This window comes from Oncorhynchus mykiss, chromosome 6 (genome assembly GCF_057628025.1).
Source record: "Oncorhynchus mykiss isolate SJ-2025 chromosome 6, ASM5762802v1, whole genome shotgun sequence".
In the NCBI taxonomy this organism is placed as follows: Eukaryota; Metazoa; Chordata; class Actinopteri; order Salmoniformes; family Salmonidae; genus Oncorhynchus; species Oncorhynchus mykiss.
Genome location: NC_143027.1, coordinates 32,355,843 through 32,383,555, shown reverse-complemented (window position 1 = coordinate 32,383,555; position 27,713 = coordinate 32,355,843). Strand labels below are relative to the sequence as shown.

The following is a 27,713-nucleotide window of genomic DNA, read 5'->3' as shown; positions in this document are numbered from 1 at the left end:
TCTACGTCCCAGACTACAGGGGCAACAGAATGAGAGGGAACAGGAAAACAGGTCCTCTGGCATTCGGGTGACCAGTCCGTGATTCTCATCCTCAACCATTCTCATCCTCGACCATAACCAACCGGTTATGGCGTTGGAGCCATGGGAGGCCGAGGATGATCTTGTGAACTGGTGCACTGGTGATGAAGAAGTGGATATTGGTGTGAGGGTGAGTTGTGTGTTGATGTGGCGTCGAGAAGCAGGTGCAGGTGGTAAGTTGATGTAGAATTCAGTTTGTGTGTGTGTGTGTAGCTCAGCGTTCTGCTCTCCTATGATTTTACGACCCCCTCACACCCAAACACAAACCCAGGCCCCAACTGGTAACCCTCCTCTCTCTCGCTCTCTCTCTCTTCCCTTTTCCTCTCCCCCATTTCTCCATTCCCCCTCCAGCCATGCACCTGGGTACAGTTCACCCTGTCTATCACACACATAACATAGTAACTGTCAGTAGGTGACCACAGCTGTGTGAGTGTACAGCGTTTAGCTTCCTAGCATACAGACACACAGAGGCATGAGCTGAGACACCCAGGAAGACGAATATATGCTGTTCAATGATACTCCACTCAGATTGCAGCTGGGTCTGCGCGTGTGTGTGTGTGTGTGTGTGTGTGTGTGTGTGTGTGTGTGTGTGTGTGTGTGTGTGTGTGTGTGTGTGTGTGTGTGTGTGTGTGTGTGTGTGTGTGAACCCCGCACAGAGCTCTCTCAACCACTCCACTGTGAAAAACTTGCCTGACTTACTGTGTTTGTCTAAGTATGTGCATCCACTCACACACACCCCTGATCCACAAACACCCATACTACAACATATACGGGACAGAGAGATAAACAGGAGAGAGAGAGAGAGAGATAGAGAGAGAGAGAGAGAGAGAGAGAGAGAGAGGGGGGGGTTTCTTGTAGAGAGATAGAAAGAGGAGCTTCCTTCCTTTTTTTGTGGTGGGAGTAGATCAGCTTTAATATTGCAGATAGGTCGTGGCTTCCATCAATGTAATTGTCGGCATTATTTCTATTCCTCCATATACATTTTTGTAAATACATATATCATATATATTTTTACATCTATTTCCATGTATTATTTTCATCTAACCATACCACCCCTCCCCTAATTGGAGTAAACTAATGGACAACAATACTTAGGCTTCTACTTCCAGCTTATGCATACTAAACACATTTTACAGACACAGTATATTTTACATAGTTATCCTTTGTTTGTTTTCAGTCCCGTCCTTCAGCTCCACTCGGGAGCTTCATTTGTTTGATGCTCTTTCTTCAGGGTTTCTGTGACAGTTGAAGTCACCCGTTCGAGAGAGAGAGAGAAACATGACAACGACAGTTCTCTCTCTGTCACGGATAGCTAGGAGTGGTGGGTGTGGAGTCAGGCGCAGAGAGCAATGCTTCCAATGCATACATTTATTAAGCTGGATCTAGCCAACAAACAGGCAAAATGACCAATAAACAGGTATGTCCCCGAAACCAGGGAAAATAACAGACAGAAAAATACGTATAAGCAAAACAATTTGACCACTGACAGTGAGAATAAGCCGGCACAAAAGCAGACGGGCCCTGGAAGTTTAAATAGACCATAATTAACAACAAATAAATAACAAGGTGAAAACAATCAAGACAAAACTAACAGAATTGAAAAAGGAATCGGTGGCAGCTAGTAGACCGGTGACGACGAGCGCCGCCCGAACAGGAAGGGGAGCCACCTTCGGTGGAAGTCTCTGTCTTTCTCTCACTCTCTGTCATATCTCTCACTCTCTGTCTTTCTCTGACTCTCTGTCTTTCTCTCACTCTCTGTCTTTCTCTCACTCTCTGTCATATCTCTCACTCTCTGTCTTTCTCTCACTCTCTGTCTTTCTCTCACTCTCTGTCTTTCTCTCACTCTCTGTCATATCTCTCACTCTGTCATTCTCTCACTCTCTGTCTTTCTCTCACTGTCATATCTCTCACTCTGTCTTTCTCTCACTCTCTGTCTTTCACTCTCTGTCTTTCTCTCACTCTCTGTCTTTCTCTCACTCTCTGTCATATCTCTCACTCTCTGTCTTTCTCTCACTCTCTGTCTTTCTCTCACTCTCTGTCATATCTTCAGATCTGTGTTGAGACAAGAGAGGGTTCTGCTGGAGGAAGATAGGTGTCCTGAGTTGAGCTTGATCTAAAGGAACACTGGGGCAGAGGTCAATGCCCTAGACAGCACTCATCACACACACACACACACACACACACACACACAACACATACACACACGCACACACACACAATCACTACAGAAACAACAATCACTACAGAAACAATGAGACAAAACCCATTTCCTTCATATCAGTGGGCCTTCATCATATTACTGTCTGGCTGTTTTATGTCAATGCTAAATAATGCTGTGATCAAATATTGAGTGGTGTACTTAAGTACAAAGTAAAAATACTTTAAAGTACTACTTAAGTCGTTTTTTGGGGTATCTGTACTTTATTTTACTATTTATATTTTTTAGAACGTTTACATTTACTTCAATACATTCCTTTTTACTCCATACATTTTCCCTGACACCCAAAAGTACTCCTTACATTTTGAATGCTTAGCAGGACAGAAAAGGGGCCAATTCACACACATCATTTACAAACAAAGCATTTGTGTTTAGTGAGTCTGCCAGATCAGAGGCAGTAGGGATGACCAGGGATGGTGTTGGAGTGTGCCCCTGGCTATCCGTACATTTTAAAAACAAGAAAATTGTGCCATCTCGTTTTCTTAATATAAGGATTTTTTTTTAAATTATTCATACTTTTACATTTACTTTTGATACTTAAGTATATTTAAAACCAAATACTTTTACTGAAGTAGTATTTTACTGCATGACTTTCACCTTTACTTGAGACATTTTCTATTAAGGTAACTTCACTTTTGACAATTGGATACTTTTTTCACCACTGGAGAGGAGTACAATGTGAGCTGGTAAAATACTGTTATTATTACTATTCCACTTGCTTCTTGTATTTCGTCCAGATTGTCAAAACCAAGCAGCATCTCTGTAATAACAGTAGCATAATAACAGTGTACTGGCTGTAGTTATGAAACACAGAATATATTGCAAATATTCAGCTTGCCCAGTCTGCAGGACATGCTGTTTTTGTGTTTGCGTGTTTGTGTGTGATAATGCAGTGAGTTGTGTGTGAGGGGTGAACAAACTGCTGACTGCTTCAGCCTCTGTGTCATCTATCATATTTATGACATTAACATCACCATAAGCACAGTATTGTGTAGGCTAGTGTACATCCCTGACACGCCTGTGTCAGGAGTCATGTTCAGGGGTCAGAGGTTATAATGTCAATACAAGTCAGAAGATATTCTGTCTATGAAGCACCATGCGCTTTTAGTTATACTTGTCTCCAATGTAGAGGTCGATTTCTTACAGCTCCTGATTTAAAGGGGACATGGTGGATGCTACTGTATGGTATATACTGTAGATGTAGTGGAGTTCAAGGTAGAGCCAGCGATGTATGAGGGAAACAGCGATACTAAGAGCCCCGAAGAGCGAGGCTAAACTTCTTTGCTGTTTTGGTTCCCATGAGGGTGTGTATCTGGGTCAGAACTACACCACTGGTTCAGACAGAAGTCTGCTCAATCCATTTCCCCCTGGCAGAGAGCCGAGTGAGTGCTGGGGTCACCGTCAGGGGAGCTTTACGTGCTGCCCCACCTTGTCCTCTGGTTCACCCTCTCTCTCTCTCTATCTCTCTCTCTCTCTCACACACACACGCACACGCCACACACACTTGAGGTCTTGAGGGTCTCTGAGAGTTCATAGTGTAGTGAATAATAAAAGCGTCCACTCAGGACTGGGCTGTCTGCTGTAAAAATGGAAGGTCTGTGACACGAATATCATTTACCTGTCTGTCTGTCTGTCTCTCTCTCTCTCTCTCTCTCTCTCTCTCTCTCTCTCTCTCTCTCTCTCTCTCTCTCTCTCTCTGTCTGTCTGTATGTATGTATATATATATATATATATATATATATATATATATGAATTATTCACTGTTTACTGATGAGGAAGCATTTACGCTCCCAGGAGTGGTCTCAACTCTCCCTCGCTCTTTTACGACACCCACTCCATCTCTTTATCTCTCCTCCGTTTCTCTCTCGTTCCCTCTTTCTCTCGCTCTCTCTCTCTCTCGTGCACCAATATTGAATTTTAAAAGCCTGTTATATTAAATTAAGTGCCATTTAATATAGACTGCATGGAGAATTCAATAAATCTGATTTTCTTATATGAATAAAGACTTGCTAAAGTGCCCAAATTCTGCATTTAGACATGTCCCTCTGTGATTTCTATGAAGATTGTAGCTCACTAATAGTCAACTCATAGCGTAAAAGCAGGTGAGATGGTTCTACTCATTTTGGCAATTTTTCTGATGTTTTCCGGTGGGAAACTAAACGGGTCGAGCAGAACACGTCAACTCTGTTACACATAGATAGACAGGCTAGAAAGGTTTTCACAATTCTAATTTAACAAACTTCCATTCCCCCTGGCACAAGGGGATTCATGGCTGATTTAATCGTCAACCCTGTTACGGTCCACCCTGTTACTTTATGATGCACTTAATAGGCACGTACTATAGCGATTTTCATATGTGCTCCTTATGACAGAATGTTAACATTAGGTGAAATCAAACTTTCTTTTTACACTTCTCGAAGTGTCCAAAAACACAATCATTCATAAAGGTGAAATGGGATTATAATTTTGACCCACACAACCATTCTTATGCACGTCCATCCATCTTTCTACTTACCTATATGTTATCATGTAATTGACATGCAGTATATATATATATATATATATATACACAGTATATATATATATATATATATATATATATATATATATATATATATATATATATATATACAGTATATATATATATATATATATATACAGAGTATATATATATATATAGAGAGAGTATATATATACTGTATACACATATATAGAGAGAGAGAACTAGAGAGAGAGAGACAGAGACAGAGAGAGAGAGAGAGAGAGAGAGAGAAAGAAAGAAAGAGACAAATAGGAACAAAGAGAGAGAGAGAGAGACAGAGAGAGAGACATGGAGACAGAGGAAGGGGCTAGCAGGGAGACAGAGGAAGGGGCTAGCAGCTGCAGGGGCCTCATACAAATGCACATGTATTAACCTCTCCTGAACATCAAACAGCACCTCACACACACATGCGTGGACTCAGCAATACACACCCACACATAACAAACACACAGACAGACACACTAGGGTTCTCAGGATGAGCGTACGTGTGTGTGTAGCTGGCTGTTTCTAGCTGAATGAACACTAACCTAACCTGAACTAACCTCAGAATACTGTGATGATCAGACATACAGCCATGGTCAATTGTCAGCTCACAGTGATCTAGAAGCTGAAGTGGTAACTCCACTTCTTCAACACAGATCCACACAGCTGTCACTGAGCAATGTTCTCAGACAACCACTGAATATCTAGAATATGCATTTCTTTGGTCTGGTGTTTAAAGAATACATCTGAAGGTATAATCCAAGTTTCTGCTAAATTAGTAGAACATTGAGTAAAACACACAGTGCGCTAGCACGCACACTGCACACGCACACACCTATCTAAACACACACACACCAATCTAAACCCTATTACCACGAGGAGTGATCCACACCTGGGTCCACACTCCTACATCTAATTGATCCACAGAGAGAGGGCTAAGCTGTTCACACACACACACACACACCACACGTTGAGTTTGCCAATCAGAGTGGCTCTCCTCCAGGCGATGTGCAGCACTCCATCCCTCTCTTCCCTCTCTTTATCTGTCCCTTCATCATTCACTTTATCCCTTGCTTTCTGCTCCATCGGCCCCAATTACCACAGCCAGGGAGCCCTAACCCACACACTCCACCCTAACACACGCACTCCACACTAAAACTACCCAAACTCACAGATGTAGTTAACAGCAGAGATCATTCCATCATTGTGTGTGTGTGTGTGTGTGTGTGTGTGTGTGTGTGTGTGTGTGTGTGTGTGTGTGTGTGTGTGTGTGTGTGTGTGTGTGTGTGTGTGTATCTGTGTGTGTGTGTGTGCATGTGCGTGTCTGTGTACGTGTGCATGTGTGTGTGTGTGTGTGTTGGGTGGTTTCCATCCGGAGCAGGCATAGCGCTGCTTATTATACAAAGCCTAACTAAAGCTGCCTAATCCTTTCCCACAGCCATCCCAGACCATTCACACACACAAATACACACACACAAACCGCATGTTTAGTGAAGCTTTGGGCACATCAGTAAATTCTGGCTGCAGTCTTGTGCCTGGCAGCACTCAGACATAGCTAAGCCATGGAGAGGGGAGGTAAGGAAAGATGGCACAGAGACCAGGGGGGATGGCATGGTAGAGTCAGCCAGGGATGGTAGAGTCAACCAGGGATGGTAGAGTCAGCCAGGGATGGTAGAGTCAGCCAGGGATGGTAGAGTCAGCCAGGGATGGTAGAGTCAGCCAGGGATGGTAGAGTCAACCAGGGATGGTAGAGTCAGGCAGGGATGGTAGAGTCAGCCAGGGATGGTAGAGTCAACCAGGGGTGGTAGAGTCAGCCAGGGATGGTAGAGTCAGCCAGGGATGGTAGAGTCAGTAAGGGATGGTAGAGTCAGGCAGGGATGGTAGAGTCAGCCAGGGATGGTAAAGTCAGCCAGGGATGGTAGAGTCAGGCAGGGATGGTAGAGTCAGGCAGGGATGGTAGAGTTAGCCAGGGATGGTAGAGTCAGGCAGGGATGGTAGAGTCAGCTAGGGATGGTAGAGTCAGGCAGGGATGGTAGAGTCATCCAGGGATGGTAAAGTCAGCCAGGGATGGTAGAGTCAGCCAGGGATGGTAGAGTCAGCCAGGGATGGTAGAGTCAGGCAGAGATGGTAGAGTCAGCCAGGGATGGTAAAGTCAGCCAGGGATGGTAAAGTCAGTATTCACCCCCTTGGGGTGGGAAACTGGTCAGAATTGAAGGAATGACGGATGGCGCTAAATACAAGGAAAGTCTTGAGGGAAACCTGATTTGAGACTGAGACAGCTGCCCTGGAACATTGTTTGCTGCCTCCATTCGGGATGCACTGTTTTAGTTTCAATGACTCAATATTCTGGACAAAAACTGACGAATGTAACTAAAGCTGGGAATGTCAATAAAATCAAACTTGCAAGGGCAATGATCACAAGTCAGTCATAACGTGGCCAATAGGCTAGCGTTTCTATTTATGTAGCTAGCTATGCTGAACTTGAATAACTGATGAATTTACAAACGTGCAACCCCCGATGAACATGACTGGTGTCAGTAAACCTAGGCAAAAAAAGTCAAAGTTAGTCACAAACATTCTAGATAACATGCCAACAGCCTAACCAGCTCTGCTGGGGCAAGTAAAATCACCAGAGTGAGGTGTTCTCTCATTTGTGTCTGGAAGTACTGTAACTAGCGACTAGGCTACAATTTCCCCATCGTTTAACAGAGCAATGTTGTCAGCCAACTAGCTGGAGAAGTTTCAGGGTTTATCTAATGTTGTTTCGTTAGATTATAGCTCGTCTGGCTGTGGCTAGCATTAGTTGTTGATCTTGTTGTTGATGATGTTTATCACTGAAGGAGAGAGAGCCTACCTTTTCATGGATTTTTGATCAGTAGGAATGTAATCTTTTCAAATGTAAGAGGACTCCCATGGTATTTAAATATTTGCATAAATCCATTCAGGTGTATTTTTGTGGCTTTTGGCGAATGATTTAAAGTTGCAACTGCCTGTAAACACACAGTCCAGTTCAAAGTGAAGGATGGCAGGTCATACTGCCTGTAAACACACAGTCCAGTTCAAAGTGAATGATGGCAGGTCATACTGCCTGTAAACACACAGTCCAGTTCAAAGTGAAGGATGGCAGGTCATACTGCCTGTAAACACACAGTCCAGTTCAAAGTGAATGATGGCAGGTCATACTGCCTGTAAACACACAGTCCAGTTCAAAGTGAATGATGGCAGGTCATGCTGCCTGTAAACACACAGTCCAGTTCAAAGTGAATGATGGCAGGTCATACTGCCTGTAAACACACAGTCCAGTTCAAAGTGAAGGATGGCAGGTCATACTGCCTGTAAACACACAGTCCAGTTCAAAGTGAAGGATGGCAGGTCATACTGCCTGTAAACACACAGTCCAGTTCAAAGTGAATGATGGCAGGTCATACTGCCTGTAAACACACAGTCCAGTTCAAAGTGAATGATGGCAGGTCATACTGCCTGTAAACACACAGTCCAGTTCAAAGTGAATGATGGCAGGTCATACTGCCTGTAAACACACAGTCCAGTTCAAAGTGAATGATGGCAGGTCATACTGCCTGTAAACACATAGTCCAGTTCAAAGTGAATGATGGCAGGTCATACTGCCTGTAAACACACAGTCCAGTTCAAAGTGAATGATGGCAGGTCATACTGCCTGTAAACACATAGTCCAGTTCAAAGTGAATGATGGCAGGTCATACTGCCTGTAAACACACAGTCCAGTTCAAAGTGAATGATGGCAGGTCATACTGCCTGTAAACACACAGTCCAGTTCAAAGTGAATGATGGCAGGTCATACTGCCTGTAAACACACAGTCCAGTTCAAAGTGAATGATGGCAGGTCATACTGCCTGTAAACACACAGTCCAGTTCAAAGTGAATGATGGCAGGCCTGTGTTGCAAATGGCTTGTTTGTATGAAGGCCTAATGTAGCTCTGATTGGCTATGGTGCACCGGTCTGCATAGACTCCAGTCCTGGATGAGAAATAGGTTTTTAGCTACAATCTATCTGCAATATTTACGCTGATCTACCCCCTAAAAAAATAATTATACTTTTTTGTATATAAATGTAAATAAATGAAACCTAATAAAAACATGTATATATATATATACACATATGCTTTTATTAGGTTTCATTTATTGAAGTGTCTATTAATTGTCCAAACGCCAGGCCGTTTTCCCACTCTACATTGGTATACATTTTTCACAAATGCCTTGGTATACGTAATTCCAAAACATTCTAAGAATCTTTTTTTTTGGTGTGTAATATTCTTCCTGGGGGTGTACAGTATATAAACATATTTTAATAAAATGTCATGTTGCTAAAATGCTATCAGTTCCCCTTTAAGGTTTGGGATTAAAACAAAGGCTTTTAATCCCAGAAAAGTTCTATCACTGGATTCGATGTTGCAGCCTTAGAAATCAGATGCGGATGTTTACGTTCCTCCATGGTTCTCAGACATTACATTTCAACGTTTTTACCAACGTCAAATCTGGAAGTGTTTAAGGCTACGTTTAACACTACAAAGATCTGTGCAGTTTCCACACAGCATTTACATGAGGACAATGGAGTCCGATGAGTGTTAACTAAAACAGGCCAGTTGAGATAATTGCCTTAAAATGTGTCTGCTCTGTGAAGCCGTCACTTATGTAGATTATATCCCTTGAGTGTTCAAATGTATTAACACTCCCCGTCAAGCATGTATGCACGCTCACACTCACACACACACACACGCACACAGACACACACCCCTTACCATTTATCTGTGAAGGGTGTTCTGATGAGGGGGTTATGTGTGAATAGCAGTTTCAGACATGCATGCCCAACATTTTCATCACAATGAAGGACCCTCAGCATGTACACAGCTGTCACCCACACACCACACACAGCACAGACACACACGCAGCTTGTATACACACACACAACATGGACACACACATACACACATAGCATGGGCACAGTACGGATACAGCTGTCCCCTCAGCATCTAAGAGGCCCTCATTCATACACTCAGCACGACTGTGTGTATTCGTATACGTGTGTGTCTGTGTGCGTGTGTGCACATGTGGGTGCGTGACCTAGAGGAATATTGCCACAAGCACTGCTTTGTCTCAAGACAAAGAGGGGGTCGGGAACGTTGGTAGTCTCAGACTTCACAAAATAGTCACCCACACACACACACACACACACACAAACACACACACAGACACACAGACACAGACGCTCCTCCTAGCCTACTACAGATGTAAATACCAGTCAAGGGGTTGAATCCCAGTGACAGAGAGACTCATCTGGATGGGAGGAGCCTCATTAAAAAGACACAGACAAACACAAAAACGCTGCCTGTGGATACAACATCACACTCACAGTTTCCCTACAGCCATGCAGAGAGAGAGAGAGTATGTCCAGCTATTTAACCATTCACATAAAGCCCCTCTCTAACCATGTCCTCATACGTCAGGGTATAAAATCATCCTAAATCCTTTTAGCTCACACTTATAAACACACTGCAACCTTGGGGAGGCGTAGAACACTGGAGTCAGCAATGCAACACACACAAGCACACACACACACACACACACACACACACACACACACACACACACACACACACACACACACACACACACACACAGCCTTCCTCTCCAGCCACATGGTAACCTGACCTCTCCCCTCTCTTTTCCTCCCTCTCTCTCTCCTCTCTCACGTCACCTCCTCTCCTCCTGCTCGTCAGAGCAGTGCCGTTTCTGACAACATTAAACATCTAAATGGAATGATAGCTCCCTACCTCACCCCATCCATTTTTTTGACACAAATATAGATTGGATATGATTTGATCTGATTTATAGCAATATCGGTGCAAGGTGCAGCAGTGAACCGAGTTCTGGGGCAGACCCCTTGTCTCTCCCTGCTCCACTCTATCTCCCCCCGCACCCCACCTCTCCCCCAGCTGTAATCCTGGTTGGAGCCATGTTCCATGTTGTTATGGGGTCTAATCCTGTCTGTTTATACTGCACTGTGAGAACTCATGGTACAGGGAAGCGTATGACAGGAAAAACACTGGAGACAAAGATTACAGAGAGACCCTACGCCTCTCTTCCTCCCTCCTCCTCTCTTCCCTCACTCTCTCCATCTTCCCCCATCCCCCCATCCATCCATACAGGGCTGTGCATCAAGGTCGTGCCGTGTTACAGATGAGGCACTGCCCCCCTCCGCATGCACACACACACACACACACACACACACACACACACACACACACACACACACACACACACACACACACACACACACTCAGACATACATTCTTGGCTGCTGTTACATCATTAATATGAGCCGCTGTGCAGTGACATCATTAATGTGAGCCAGGGTCTTGGGAGCACCTTTAATGGCTCTTTAAATATGAAAGGCTGACAGAGTGGCCACACAGAAGGGTGTGTGAGGTAGAATGTGTCTCACACAAACACAAACACACACACACACACCCTGCTGCTTGGCCACTCTGTCAGCCTGTCATATTTAAAGAGAGAGAGACACGAAAGAAACTTGCTTTCTCAGCCGGATCTTCATGTCAACAAGATCTCACAGTTTTACCAATAGGATTCTGACGTTTATCCATGTTTTCAAAACATCACATTTCAAAGTGTTTTTAACACCCTGGGATCGACTCCTGCTCAGCATCGATCTGTTTCTCCAAACATCACATTTCGAAGTGTTTTTAACACCCTAGGATCGACTCCTGCTCAGCATCGTTCCGTTTCTCCAAACATCACATTTCGAAGTGTTTTTAACACCCTGGGATCGACTCCTGCTCAGCATCGTTCCGTTTCTCCAAACATCACATTTCGAAGTGTTTTTAACACCCTGGGATCGACTCCTGCTCAGCATCGTTCCGTTTCTCCAAACATCACATTTCGAAGTGTTTTTAACACCCTGGGATCGACTCCTGCTCAGCATCGTTCCGTTTCTCCAAACATCACATTTCGAAGTGTTTTTAACACCCTGGGATCGACTCCTGCTCAGCATCGTTCCGTTTCTCCAAACATCACATTTCGAAGTGTTTTTAACACCCTGGGATCGACTCCTGCTCAGCATCGTTCCGTTTCTCCAAACATCACATTTTGAACTGTTTTTAACACCCTGGGATCGACTCCTGCTCAGCATCGTTCCGTTTCTCCAAACATCACATTTCGAAGTGTTTTTAACACCCTGGGATCGACTCCTGCTCAGCATCGTTCCGTTTCTCCAAACATCACATTTCGAAGTGTTTTTAACACCCTGGGATCGACTCCTGCTCAGCATCGTTCCGTTTCTCCAAACATCACATTTCAAAGTGTTTTTAACACCCTGGGATCGACTCCTGCTCAGCATCGTTCCGTTTCTCCAAACATCACATTTCGAAGTGTTTTTAACACCCTGGGATTGACTCCTGCTCAGCATCGTTCCGTTTCTCCAAACATCACATTTCGAAGTGTTTTTAACACCCTGGGATCGACTCCTGCTCAGCATCGTTCCGTTTCTCCAAACATCACATTTTGAAGTGTTTTTAACACCCTGGGATCGACTCCTGCTCAGCATCGTTCCGTTTCTCCAAACATCACATTTTGAACTGTTTTTAACACCCTGGGATCGACTCCTGCTCAGCATCGTTCCGTTTCTCCAAACATCACATTTTGAAGTGTTTTTAACACCCTGGGATCGACTCCTGCTCAGCAGGAGGGTTAATACATTAGGTTTAGGCATTCATTTCAAATGGTTTAGTTAAGGGATAAAGGACCCCCCCCCCCCCCCCAGAGTAAGTTGCCGCCACTATTTTAGCATAATTTCCTGTCCTAGAGAGGAAATTCATGTTTAGGTTCCAACGCCGAAGATTGGCAAAGGCTACTCATTCATATTCACACTGGTAGCTGTCAGTGTATTTAGCTAGCATGCTAACCTTATCTAGCTAACTAGCTAGCTATCTTGCTATCCTTATCTAGCTAGCTAATGTTATCTGTTGCGGGGTTTCTTTAACTACACCGTATTCATAAGATTAGCCAGCTGGCTCTATGGGTGGTTCTGGAGCTGGATTTGTCATAAGCATTGATTAAGCATTGATTTAGGGAAAACTTTGCCACAGATGGAAACCCCTTGCCTATCTTTGACTTCACCATCTATTGCTGTCTCCAAAGGTTCGGTATTTTCCAAAAATTGCGACCGAGAATCCGCCATACAAATATTTAGAAATAATAAGATGAAGCTCCGGTTACATGGATAACTATTGAAAGATAGTGGATATGCGTTTTACTACATTGTAATGGACACCAATCTTTGGTAAGTAGGCTGCTGGCAGGCTTCGGTTGCGGTAGAGCAGAGCCAGGTCAGCCCGTGCTCATCGTTCTCACAGGGGAAGCGAAATGATAGGTTCCAATGACTTTGCTCATGATCATGCATGCTGTAAATGACATGTTCCTTCAATTTTCTTTCGTGGGTGTCTTGTCCTTATCTGGATATTGTCTTGTGGTTTCTAGCTAACGTTACACCAATCAAAGCAGTGGAGTGTGTGGTCAAGCAAAACGTTACTGGTTAACTGTTTATCTTGGGGTGACAGGGGGAGCAGGTTTGCAAAATGCTTTCATATCACGCAATTATAGCATTTATAAAATGGTCATATGTATATTTTTTATACAGATTAGCTCAAAAATAAATTGACATTTTCAAAAGATCCAAGGAATTTTGATCATTTTCAGTGGAAAAAGGGGGAGGTACAAAAACACAAGTTTGCACCCCCTAATTTAATTTGCTCCGAGTCTCAGGCGGCCAAGTGGACACAACTCTGTTTCTCTCATCTCAGTCGCAAAGCAGAATAACTTTGCAGCTGTTTCAGATTAATAAACAATGCCATGCTGGTGGGTGGTAACATTCAAATAAAACCCAGCCCTGAAATGAAACGTAGGCTGAAAATATTATGTATATCACAGGAAAAGACACTACATTCACACGGATTTGCACGAAGTGGACAGTTCAGATTTGTCACTTCAAGCCCAAATGTATCATACTTTGACTTAAGCGATGGCATATTGACATAAGTTGTTGTGCAGCATTATGGGTATGCTGTGGCCATCGTCTTTCAACCAAAAAAAAAGTGGATTTCTACTGGTGTGGGCATTTGGAATAAAAAATAAATGTGTGTCTACCAGTGGGATTGAACACATGACCTTCGGATCCAGAGTCATGGGATTACCCCAAGCCTACTTAACCGAAGTATACTTGACGGTAATCGCGCTCACTGTTTCCCCTAGCGGACGGTTTTGAAGGCATTTCCCGACATTCTCAGGACATGGACAGACGTCCAATTTTGAAGTCAATCTTGAGCGATCTGCCTGCTACATACAGTGATGTGAAGATGAGACTGAATGTGTTTGTGTGCGTTAACACACACACACACGCACACGCACGTACACACGCGCACACACACGCACACACACACATACACTCCACCCCCCTTGTTTCTTGGCTAATGATCGGTAGGGAGCTGATGATGGGTTCTGAATAACTAGGGAGGTAATTGCTCAGGGTGAGAGAGGGAAGATCAATTGCTGAGTTTGTGTGTGTGTGTGTGTGTGTGTGTGTCTGTGTGTGTGTTTGTGTGTGTCTGTGTGTGTGTGTGTGTGTGTGTGTGTGTGTGTGTGTGTGTGTGTGTGTGTGTGTGTGTGTGTGTGTGTGTGTGTGTGTGTGTGTGTGTGCATGTGTGTGCATATGTGTGTATGCCTGTGTCAGAGTACTGTTGCTCAGGTACTGGAAATGTCAACCAGAGGCCATACCCCAGCATGACACATAAACACACCCAAAGAAACATAACTACTAGCTTTCTGTGAGAATACTGCACTGCGGATTTGATTATATTGCGCGCTAACTAGAACAGACATGCGTGTGTATGTGTGTGTGTGTGTGTGTGTGTGTGGCAGACCAGACAGCACCTGCATTAGGCACAGGGATCACTTCATTTTTAACAATGTGAGATGTTTCTAACAATATATGTGCACACACTCACACACATCTAACAATAGCCTGATCAGAGCTGTCTCCTGCTCTGCCACTGTCAGAGAAAAAAAGCAGTCTTCCCTTCCCCTCTCCTCTTCCTCCCCTCCTACCTGCCTTCCTTTTTACCATCCTCTCTATCTGCCTCCCTCCCTCCCCACCCTCTTCTCTATCTCCCTCCCTCTCTCCTCTCTTCCCCCTCAGACAAAGGTGAGCAGAGGACACCTCAGACAGTGCAGATCAAACCAGAGCCCAGAGCATGCATATCATTATTGACACTCACACAGTCGCACTCTGACATTTGATAAGAGTCACACACACCTCCACTGGCAGCCAGACAATGAGCTCCAGTCACTATCTTCATCACCTTCATCTCTTCCTCCCATATCTGCTTGGACAACAGAAACAGACAATCCTCACAGATGGGTGTTGTGACAGAGAACAGCTCAGGAGAAGAGAGAGGCAGATTTGTGAAGACTGGGGCAGGCTAGAAAAAGGGAGAGAGAGAGAGCAGGAGAGGAAGAGAGGGAGATAGCAAAAAAATTATGAGGGGGGAAAAGAGAGAGAGAGAGAACGAGCGAGCGAGAGAGAGAGAGAGAGAGAAAGAGAGAGAGAGAGAGAAAGAGAGAGAGAGAGAAGGGGGCCGCTGGTTAAAGCAGATATCTCCATAAGAATGCACCTCTGGGCCACTCTAAACACTTTACGTGCACAGGATGTTCAACCCCCATGGGGCCCATATTGACGTTGAGTCACTCATGTACCATATGAACACACATAAGACATGACAAAATGTGTAAAATAGCAGGAAATTAGCATTAGAAGTGCAAAATGTTCGCTCCGCCACATGGCAAAATGTGTAGAACTGCAGGAAATTAGGTTGAAACTGCTAAATGTTTTCTCCATTAGCAAGAGGAATGTGAACAGTTTGAACAGTTTGGGGTAGCATTGGTTGTGAGGTGGGGGCTTGTTACAACGTAGATAAATGGCAATATCCATTTGAACCTTTGCCAACTAGGAAATTTGTGTGACCGGACCTTCTCAAATAGTTGAGTACCACTGGCATAGATAGAGATACAATGGCAAAACTGCATCCCTTGACTCTATTGGAAATGTTGATAGGTTCTCAATCCGCTTTGAAAGGGTGTGTGTCTAAATGCTATTATATGAAACGTGCTGTTCCTGTTTTCTCTTCATAGACAGATGAGTGTGAACAACGGAACAGACAGTAACCCAGTTACCCTCCAAACACACAGGATATGACCTGAACTACACCATCTGGGAGAGCAGAGAGAGATGGGGGCAGAGAGAGAGGGGATGGGAGGAGTGAAGGAGGGGGGAGAGAGAGAGAGAGAGAGAGAGAGAGAGAGAGAGATGGAGGCAGAGAGAGAGGGGATGGGAGGAGTGAAGGAGGGGGAAGAGAGAGAGAGAGAGAGGTGCTGCTCATGTGTAATTCATGAGAGAGCAGATAATAAAGGCTCTTTTTAACAGGATGAAAGAGAGAAGAGCAAGATAAAGAATGAGGAAAGAGGCGCATTCTGAAAGAGTAACTTCACATGTTTTTTTTGTTATATATTTCTCTTTCTTCGTCTTGGTTTATTTCTGTTGTTTTCACTGAGGCTTTCAGGAGGAAGAAAGGAGCTGCCCCAGAAAACGGGAGAGAGGAAGGTGGAGAGATAGAGAGAGAGAGACAGAGAGAGAAAGAGAGAGACAGAGAGAGAAAGAGAGCGAGAGAGAGAATGTAGGGGAGAGGAGGATGGGAGTAGAGAGGGAGAGGGGAAGGGGAGCCAGACTGGGAAAATGAAATGAAAATGTCAGGGTCGCAGGTACCACAACTCATAATGGAAAGGACATAGGCAGAAAGGAAGTGAGGAAAAGGGTAAAGGAAGCATAGAAAAATATATGCTCTTTGTGTTCCTGTTCCTATATACTAACGTAACTACCTCTGAGCTGTAGAAAGCAGGTTGCTGTCATTTGCCTGACCATCCCGACCATGTGGAACAAAGCCAGTTATGTACCTAACACTACACTCCATAGCCTACATACACCACAGTTCATACACAAACACTATTTAGTTTGATTAATTTACATGATTAATTTAAAAATCATTCTCAGCTAGAAAAATAGAAAGAACACAGCTAAATCCAAACCAGTTCATGTTTGTTAAGAGCTACAGTACAGGACCACTTCACCACTACAACATAAGAACTGAGGCACAGACATCTGGAGCGCAGAGCGAGTGTGTGTGTGAGGTCAACCCCATAAAAACACAGATAGGTGCTGGTTACTTCAGACACACACAGTCTCTCTGTCATGCGTGGCTGGAGCAGTGTGAGGTAATGTATCTAGACGTGGACTCTGTCTGACTCCACAGCTCAAAGCCTCTAAGTACCTCTCCTCACAGCACCTAGAGAGACCCATACCCTCTCTCCTTCATTACCTCTCATCTCCCTCCCTCTCTTTTGGATCCCTTTCTCTCTTCCCTAAACACTTTCTCTAAAGTGTCCAATGTTTTACCTCCATAAGGGGTAGTGAACAAGTGCACACTCCCGGGAAAAGGGTAGAGGATTGGAACCCACCCAGCTCTGCCAGGGCGGTCTGGACAGGCCCTTACTGCTCCTCTCTGACCTGTGATTGGCAGGCCTTTGGGTGACCCTGGCTGCTGGGAAACGGAGAGCTCACCGACATCGGATGTCACACTAGGAAGACCTGCGCTCTCATTGGACCCTGTCAGGAGTATTTTGATTGGACAGTGCTGATTGGGCATTGGACAGGGCTCTCTGAGGAAAGTTGTGATTGGGTAAGGTTGACAGAGGGGATTTTGAGACTGCATCACTTCTAATAGACTGGGCAAGTGCTGGTATTCAATTTGTGACTTGTTTTGGTAATCAATGGCTGTGTCGGAGGGGGATTGGTTTTATCTATTTTCTGAGCGTATGTAACCAGCTTCCCAGTCTCCATTTCAGTGTGCTTCAATCTATAGCTAGAGGACTCCTGATATCTCCAGGTCTGATAAATATACTTTTTTTGTTTTTTTGTTGTGGTCTAGTACTGTCTTTTTGCTAGCTAGGGCCACCTACTTTAACTGCTGCCTGTCTTTCCGGTGGCCTACTTGGTGTGTGAACTGCTGACTGCTCATAATCAGGATCAACGGCAATTGATCAAAAGCAATTTGGGAATTGTTTTGGTAATCAGTGGCTCTATTGGAGGGGGAGTGGTTTCACCTCTGCTAGGCAATTATCAATTAGCAACAGCTGTAAGTGGCGGTCATGTCAGTGGCGTTTTCCCCCCGCAAAACTAAGACCATCGCCGAAACAAAGACGGTTGTACGGAGTTGTTCTGTGGAGAAGGAAAAAGAGGTAGGACTCCACTCTCTCACTTGAATATCTTACCTAGTTGTTTTACAGATGTTCTCATGTTGGTCTTTTGTAGCTTTGTCAACTATGTGTGTGTTTTCTAGACCTGTTTGCACCTCTCCCTGTAGGCTTTACAGACGCTCCCCACCCTTTGGCTGCAACCCTTCTAATTTAGTGTAGCCTGCACACACAACCCATGTGGAATTCCGAGTCCCTGGCAGAGTTTGGAACTGCGATCTGCGGTCAAGAATGCTGAGTTCATCTCAGCCTATGCTGCCCTTCAGTCCCTTGACTTTTTGGCCCTGATGGAGACATGGATCACCCCAGAGAACACTGCTACTCCGGCTGCTCTCTCTTCAACTGACTGTTTTCTCTTGCAGTCCGAGAGCATCTGGTCATTGCGGTGGTGGCACAGGTCTACTCATTTCTCCTAATTGGAGATTCTCTTTTCTCCCTCTCTCACCTGTCATTCTCCTTAGTTGAATTCCATGCTGTCACTGTCACTTGTCTACTTAAGCCTAACATTGTTGTCATCTATCACCCACCAGGTGCCCTTGGAGAGCTCCTCAATGAGCTTGACACCTTGATAAGCCAATTTCATGATGATGGCTCACCACTCTTCGTACTTGGCGACTTCAACCTCCCGATGTCCGCCTACGATTAATTTCTTTCCAACTCTCTCTTTCTCCTCGACTCTTTTGATGTCACCCTTTCCACATCCCCTCCAACTCACAAGGCAGGCAATACTCTTGACCTCCTCTTTACTAGAGGCTGCTCGCCTACTAATCTCAATGCAACCTCCATACAGGTCTCTGATCACTACTTTGTTTCCTCTCTCCCTTTCCTCCGACCCTAACCAGATGGTCATGCGCCGTCGCAATCTTCGCTCTCTCCTTCTGCTAAATCCTTCTCCCTCCTGTCTCCTGATTCTGCTTCTTCGACCCTACTCCCCTCCCTTTCCGCATCTTATGACTCACACTGTCCCCTTTCCTACCGACCGGTTGGGCCCTCCCCTTCTGCTCAGTGGCTGAGTGACTCATTGCGAGCTTACAAAATAGGGCTGCAAGCAGCTGAGTGAAAATGGAGGAAATCTAAACTTTCGGAGGGCCTATCATCCTTTCACTCCCTCCTCTCTACCTTCTCTTCCTCTATCTGCTGCTAAAGCCACATTCTACCACTCTAAATTTCAAGCTTCTGCCTAACCCTAGGGAACTCTACCTTCTCCTCCCTCCTTAATCCTCCATCTCTGCGGACTACTTTTTCAACCACTTTGAAAAAAAGTGCCTCTGATGTCAAAATGGCCCGATTTGCTCCCCTCCTCAAGAAACCAACACTTGACTCATCTGACGTCAAAACTATAGACCTGTATCCGTTTATTTTCTTTCCAAAACACTTGAGCGTGTTGTCTCCGATCAACTTTCTTGATATCTCTTTCAGAATGATCTTCTTGACCCACACCAGTCAGGCTTCAAGACGGGTTACTCAACCGAGACTGCTCTTCTTTGTGTCGCGGAGGCTCTCCACACTGCCACAGCTGACTATCTCTCCTCTGTTCTCATCCTCCTAGATCTATGCGCTGCCTTCAACACTGTGAACCATCAAATCCTCCTCTCCACCCTCTCAGGGCTGGGCATCTCAGGCTCTGCATCCTCTTGGATTGTCTCCTACCTGGCAGTCCGCTCCTACCAGGTGACGTGGAGAGGATCTGTGTCTGCACCACGTACTCTCACTACTAGTGTCCCCCAGGGCTCGGTTCTAGCCCCTCTTCTCTCTATACACCAAGTCACTCGGCTCCATCATATCCTCACATGGTCTCTCCTATCATTGCTATGTGGTTGACACTCAACTACTTTTCTCCTTCCCCTCTTCTGACACCCAGGTGGCAACACACATCTTTGCGTACCTGGCAGATATCTCAACCTGGATGTCAGCCTACCACCTCAAGCTCGACAAAAGACGGAACTGCTCTTCCTCCCGGGGAAGGCCTGCCTGCTCAAAGACCTCACAGTTGACAACTCCAGTGTCGCCCTCCCAGTGTGCAAAGAACCTTGGCGTGACCCTGGACAACACCCTGTCGTTCTATGCAAACATCAAAGCAGTGATTCGCTCCTGCAGGTTCATGTTCTACAACATCCGTAGAGTACGACCTTTCCCCTCACACAGGAAGTGGTGCAGGTGCTAATCAAGGCACCTCTCCCATCTGGACTACTGCAACTCACTGTTGGCTGGGCACACTGTTTGTGCGATAAAACCCCTGCAACTTACCCAGAACGCTGCAACCCGCCTGGTTTTCAACCTTCCCAAGTTCTCTCATGTCACCCTGCTCCTCTGCACACTCCACTGGCTTCCAGTTGAAGCTCGCATCCACTACAAGACCATGGTGCTTACCTACGGAACAGCAAGAGGAACTGCCCCTCCCTACCTTTAGGATATGCTTAAACCCTACACCCTGACCCGAGCACTCCGTTCTGCCACTTCTGGTCTCTTGGCCCTCCCACCCCTACGGGAGGGCAGCTCCCGCTCAGCCTAGTCCAAGCTCTTCCTGGCACCCCAATGGTGGAACCAGCTTCCCCCTGAAATTAGGACAGCAGAGTCCCTGCCCATCTTCCGAAACAACTGAAACCCTACCTCATGAAACAGTATCTTAAACAATCCTCCTCCTCATCTTGACCTCCCCGCACTTGACTCCCACTTCTAGCTCTGACTCTACTAATAACTACATTATTGATGAAAAATGTACTTTCTTTGCCTGTGATGTGGTTTTCCCACCTAGTTATCTTAAGATGAATGCACTAACTGTAAGTCGCTGGATAAGAGCGTATGCTTAATTACTAAAATGTAAGTGTAAACACCGCTCTCTCTCTCACACACGCACACACACACACTGTGATGTTACTTTGTAGTGGAGCTGTTGTGATTGGTTGGCCTGCAGAGAAAAAGCTCTCTTTTGAATTGAAGCTCCACCTCCACAACCTTTAACTGACACACAGAGAGACAAAAATGTACCTCTGTGTGTGTGTGTGTGTGTGCGCGTACCTGTAGCCCTGCCACACACAGTGTGTGTGAGGGCCTGTGCAGCGCGTGCAGCTCTCTGTTGGGCTCCGCTTTACATAGAGGGGAGCAGGCACAGAATATCCTCCACTTCAAACTCTGTACACACACCACACCTGAAACATATCCCCATCTGTGTGTGCATTTCTAAGTGTGTGTTTGTGCACATATGAACGTGTATGTGTGTGTGTGTGTGTGTGTGTTTGACAGTGTGTAGTAACAGAGTAAAAGGTTTTCTTGGAGAGAAGTCAGGTCATTAAAGCAGCAGAGTGGATCAGGGATATTTATTCTACAGAAACGAGTGTTGGAGATTAATGATGAGCTCTTCATCTGGGTTTCTGTTTCACACCCGGAGAGAGTTGCAGAGTAGGGGGATAAGAGAGAGTGAGATGGTGAGAGAGAGAGCAGGTGGGCCCAGCTGCTATTGAGAGAGGAAGAGAGAAGAGGTTGTCTGTCTGTCACTAAGCTCTTCCTGTTTGTAACCAATGGCCCTGGGCTGTGGGCGGAGAGGGGAAACAGACACACTGGGTGGAATATTTACAACGTTCCCTTAGATGTTCATCTCACAGTCACACAGTCATGTGTGTTTCTCAGTGTTCATTTTATCAGCAGCCGATGTCTAATGTGTAAGTGAGTGTGACTGTGAAACCGTGGCTCAGCTCATAAGCAGTCTAGTCTCTATGGTTTTGGCACAGATGGGTGGACACCTGCTCCACATGGCACAACATCACTCACAACATAGTAAGGCAAGGCAAGTACACACGTACACACACAGACAAGTACACACGTACACACACACCCACACGGCTAGTACCAGACCTGGGCACAGCATGAAGGGACATCCCCCGGGGAGAAAGGAAAGATCGAAAGAAGAAGAGAGGGGGAAACCGAGAGAGAGACCAGAGAGAGAGAGACCAAAGAGAGAAGGTGTGTGTGTGTGTGTGTGGGTGGGTGTGCCCCATTATTGGCGAGGACAGTCTCACCTTTACTGTTAAGGCAAGGCTGCAAGTTCTACCAAAAACATACAACCTAGCACTCTAGGACCCTGCATACCATGATCCCTACTGTGCTTTTACACCCTGACTTAAATGTCATGGAGTCTGTTGCACAAGTTGTTAATGGTTGCCGTACATACAAATACTTGTACACTGCAAGACATGACCGTCTTGTTGACGTGGTAGCTACTGAGTTGAGACACGTGGTCTCACCAACAGCACACATACAAACATGCTCTTGTCAGAGGAGCCTGGTTTGACGTTGACGATAATGTGTCTTCTTGTATGCCATATAAGCCAGATATTGTTGTTGCCAGAGGGAGGGGCTGTTGTTGCCAGAGAGAGGGGCTGTTGTTGCCAGTGAGAGGGGCTGTTGTTGCCAGAGAGAGGGGCTGTTGTTGCCAGAGAGAGGGGCTGTTGTTGCCAGAGGGAGGGGCTGTTGTTGCCAGAGGGAGGGGCTGTTGTTGCCAGAGGGAGGGGCTGTTGTTGCCAGAGGGAGGGGCTGTTGTTGCCAGAGGAAGGGGCTGTTGTTGCCAGAGGAAGGGGCTGTTGTTGCCAGAGGAAGGGGCTGCTCATTTGACTCCTACATGGAGCAGGCCTTGCCTGCCAAGCTGCTTAAATACCAGCCCCTCGTGTCACGCCTGAACAGCCTCGGGTAGCAGTGGAAGCTTGCTCTGCTGATATATGGAGATGAGTACACACTGATATCCATGTTCACAAGCTGACAGTACCTGGCCTTCAGATAGCAGGCCTACATGAGACGAGGGCGAAGCAGCTAGTGAGGTACTGCTCCGTGTCTACAGTCATGGACAGCCTTGCTGAGTGGAGAAGGTGCTATCTGTTTCCTTAGGTGCCCAGAGATCCCTGTCCTGAAATGTTTGAATACTTACTGTATGAATTAGGATTTGTGGATTCAAATAAAGTATTTAAGTGTGTGTGTGTGTGTGTGTGTGTGTGTGTGTGTGTGTGTGTGTGTGTGTGTGTGTGTGTGTGTGTGCGTACCTGGGGTGTGTATGGTCCTTTGAGGCTGAATGGCATTAGGTCTGTGCAGCAAGACTCCAGAGCAGACAGACACAGACTTCTGAGTGAGTACACACTCATATCTATGATGAGATGGAGAAGGATCAGTACACTGGTTTTTGGAATGACCTAAGAATGACCAGACCAGGTTGTTTTAAGATAAGGCAGTACACATAGAGAGGACAGAGAGAGAAAGGAGGAGGTCGTATACCACGCGGGTGGCAGTGGTTGTTGCTTGGGTCTTTGCTAGGGTAGTATCCAGGGTGGTTGCTAGGGCCCAGGACATGTGCAACTGTGTGTTTGAGTCCCTGCAGGTGTCTAAACAGCTGGCTGAGACCACACTCTGAACAAATTGAAGAAGCTGAACCCCTAGGAGTAACATTGAATGGTCTGTTATCATGGTCAAGTCATATTGACAACGTTGTTGTGAAGATGAGGTATGTCTGTTATAAAAAGATGCTCTGTGTTTTTGATTCAAAGATCCACTGTACTAGGTGTTCAGGCTTTGAACTTGTTATTTGTACCATGTTTATGCTGCTGCCGTGTTGTGTTGCTACCATGCTGTGTTGTCATGAGTCAATTGAAATAAACTAATTAGGCCCTAATCTATGGATTCCACATGACTGGGCAGGGGTGCAGCCATGGGTGGGCCTGGGAGGGCATATGCCCACCCACTGGGGAGCCAGGCTCTGCCAATCAGGATGAGTTTTTTTTCCCACAAAAGGGCTTTACTACAGACAGAAATACTACTCCGTACCCCCCCCCACCCCCCCCACCCCCCCACACACAGCTTTTGATATGCCAAAGGAGAAATTCTCACCTTCTGATGACTCTGAAAAACACCAAAAGAAAGATGCTCAGGATCCCTGCTTATCTGCGTGAACGTGCCTTAGGCATGCTGCAAGGAGGCAGGAGGACTGCAGATGTGGCCAGGGCAATAAATTGCAATGTCCGTACTGTGAGACGCCTAAGACAGCGCTACAGGGAGATGGGATGGACAGCTGATCGTCCTCGCAGTGTCAGACCACGTGTAACAACACCTGCACAGGATCGGTACATCCGAGCACCACACCTGCGGGACAGGTACAGGATGGCAACAACAACTGCCCGAGTTACACCAGGAACGCACAATCCCTCCATCCGTGCTCAGCAAAAGGCTGAAAGAGGCTGGACTGAGGGCTTTTAGGCCTGTTGTAAGGCAGGTCCTCACCAGACAGCCTGGATCTCAATTCCATTGAGCACGTCTGGGACCTGTTGGATCGGAGGGTGAGGGCTAGGGCCATTCCCAGCAGAAATGTCTGGGAACATGCAGGTGCCTTGGTGGAAGAGCGGGGTAACATCTCACAACAAGAACTGGCAAATCTGGTGCAGTCCATAAGTAGGAGATGCAATGCAGTACTTAATGCAGCTGGTGGCCACACCAGATACTGATTGTTACTTTTGATTTTGAACCCCTTTAATCAGGGACACATTATTCCATTTCTGTTAGTCACATGTCTGTGGAACTTGTTCAGTTTATGTCTCAGTTGTTGAATCTTATTATGTTCACACAAATATTTACACATGTTAAGTTTGCTGAAAATAAATGCGGTTGACAGTGAGAGGACATTTTATTTTTTGCTGAGTTTACATGCTGTGTTAATATTTTTGTTCAGTATAAAATAAAAATATAATTGTTCCATCTTGATTATTGTACGGTAATTAGTCAGGTGCAACAAAGAAAGACATAGAAAAGCTGAAGCTGGCTCAAAACAAAACAGCATGCATTGCACTTAACTTCACAAACAGAACTAACATCAACAATTTGCATGATAGTCTTTCATGGTTGTGGAAAATTCAATACTTCTCTTCTAGTCTTTTTAAGAAACATTTCTGTGTTGAAAATGCCTAACCACTTGTATAATATATTTTCATACACTTCAAACAGATACAGTGCCTTGCAAAAGTATTCACCCCTCTTTTCACCCCGCAACGTTTTGTTGCGTTACAATCTGTAATTTACTATTTGGATTTTGTGGAATGGACATACAAAATAGTCCAAATTGGTGAAGTGAAATGAAAAAAATTACTTGTTTAAATTTTTTTTTTTTCAACTGAAAAGTGGTGCGTGCAAATGTATTCACCCCCTTTGCTATGAAGCCACTAAATAAGATCTGGTGCAACCAATTACCTTCAAAAGTCACATAATTAGTTAAATAAAGTCCACATGTGTGCAATCTAAGTGTCACATGATCTCAGTATATATAAACCTGTTCTGAAAGGCCCCAGAGTGTGCAACAACCCTAAAGGACACCTCCAAGCTAGCGGCACCATGATGACCAAGGAGCTCTCCAAACAGGTCAGGGACAAAGTTGTGGGGAAGTACAGATCAGGGTTGGGTTGTAAAAAAATATCTGAAACTTTAAACATCCCACAGAGCACCATTAAATCCTTTATTAAAAAATGGAAAGAATATGGCACCACAACAAACCTGCCAAGAGATGGCCGCCCACCAAAACTCACGGACCAGACAAGAAGGGCATTAATCAGAGAGAAAACAAAGAGACCAATCACAGCGCCTCTCCTCTTTCTATAAACATCTTGTATCACAGCGCCTCTCCTCTTTCTATAAACATATTGTATAACAGCGCCTCTCCTCTTTCTATAAACATCTTGTATCACAGCGCCTCTCCTCTTTCTATAAACATCTTGTATCACAGCGCCTCTCCTCTTTCTATAAACATCTTGTATCACAGTGCCTCTCCTCTTTCTATAAACATATTGTATCACAGCGCCTCTCCTCTTTCTATAAACATCTTGTATCACAGTGCCTCTCCTCTTTCTATAAACATATTGTATCACAGTGCCTCTCCTCTTTCTATAAACATCTTGTATCACAGCGCCTCTCCTCTTTCTATAAACATATTGTATCACAGCGCCTCTCCTCTTTCTATAAACATATTGTATAACAGCACCTCTCCTCTTTCTATAAACATATTGTATAACAGCACCTCTCCTCTTTCTATAAACATCTTGTAACACAGCGCCTCTCCTCTTTCTATAAACATCTTGTATAACAGCACCTCTCCTCTTTCTATAAACATCTTGTATCACAGCGCCTCTCCTCTTTCTATAAACATATTGTATAACAGCACCTCTCCTCTTTCTATAAACATCTTGTATCACAGCGCCTCTCCTCTTTCTATAAACATCTTGTATCACAGTGCCTCTCCTCTTTCTATAAACATCTTGTATAACAGCACCTCTCCTCTTTCTATAAACATCTTGTATCACAGCGCCTCTCCTCTTTCTATAAACATCTTGTATCACAGTGCCTCTCCTCTTTCTATAAACATATTGTATAACAGCACCTCTCCTCTTTCTATAAACATCTTGTATCACAGCGCCTCTCCTCTTTCTATAAACATCTTGTATCACAGTGCCTCTCCTCTTTCTATAAACATCTTGTATAACAGCGCCTCTCCTCTTTCTATAAACATCTTGTATCACAGTGCCTCTCCTCTTTCTATAAACATCTTGTATCACAGCGCCTCTCCTCTTTCTATAAACATCTTGTATCACAGTGCCTCTCCTCTTTCTATAAACATCTTGTATAACAGCACCTCTCCTCTTTCTATAAACATCTTGTAACACAGCGCCTCTCCTCTTTCTATAAACATCTTGTATCACAGCGCCTCTCCTCTTTCTATAAACATCTTGTATCACAGTGCCTCTCCTCTTTCTATAAACATCTTGTATCACAGCTCCTCTCCTCTTTCTATAAACATATTGTATAACAGCACCTCTCCTCTTTCTATAAACATCTTGTATAACAGCACCTCTCCTCTTTCTATAAACATCTTGTATAACAGCACCTCTCCTCTTTCTATAAACATATTGTATAACAGCGCCTCTCCTCTTTCTATAAACATATTGTATAACAGCACCTCTCCTCTTTCTATAAACATCTTGTATAACAGCACCTCTCCTCTTTCTATAAACATCTTGTATAACAGCACCTCTCCTCTTTCTATAAACATCTTGTATCACAGCGCCTCTCCTCTTTCTATAAACATCTTGTATCACAGCGCCTCTCCTCTTTCTATAAACATCTTGTATCACAGTGCCTCTCCTCTTTCTATAAACATCTTGCATCACAGCGCCTCTCCTCTTTCTATAAACATCTTGTATAACAGTGCCTCTCCTCTTTCTATAAACATCTTGTATCACATCTTCACATCTTGTATCACATCTCCACATCTTGTATCACATCTTGTCTTTCCTATGTATAACACTATTTCATTATATTTTTTATTTTTTATTTAATGTAATAACTTAGGCTGTTCTTGTCTATTACTGTTCTGTAGTTTGTCATGTTGCCTGTGCAGTAGCTAACGGGGATCCTAATAAACTAAAGGAAACACGCCACACTACTCTGCAGGACAGAGACAGA

The 27,713-nt window shown here is 44.8% G+C and overlaps 1 pseudogene; it reads left to right on the top strand.

The window, feature by feature from the left end:
- Positions 1-127: 127 nt before the first annotated feature.
- LOC149982834 (uncharacterized) lies at positions 128-19,071 on the top strand (annotated as a pseudogene).
- The last annotated feature ends 8,642 nt before the right edge of the window (positions 19,072-27,713 follow it).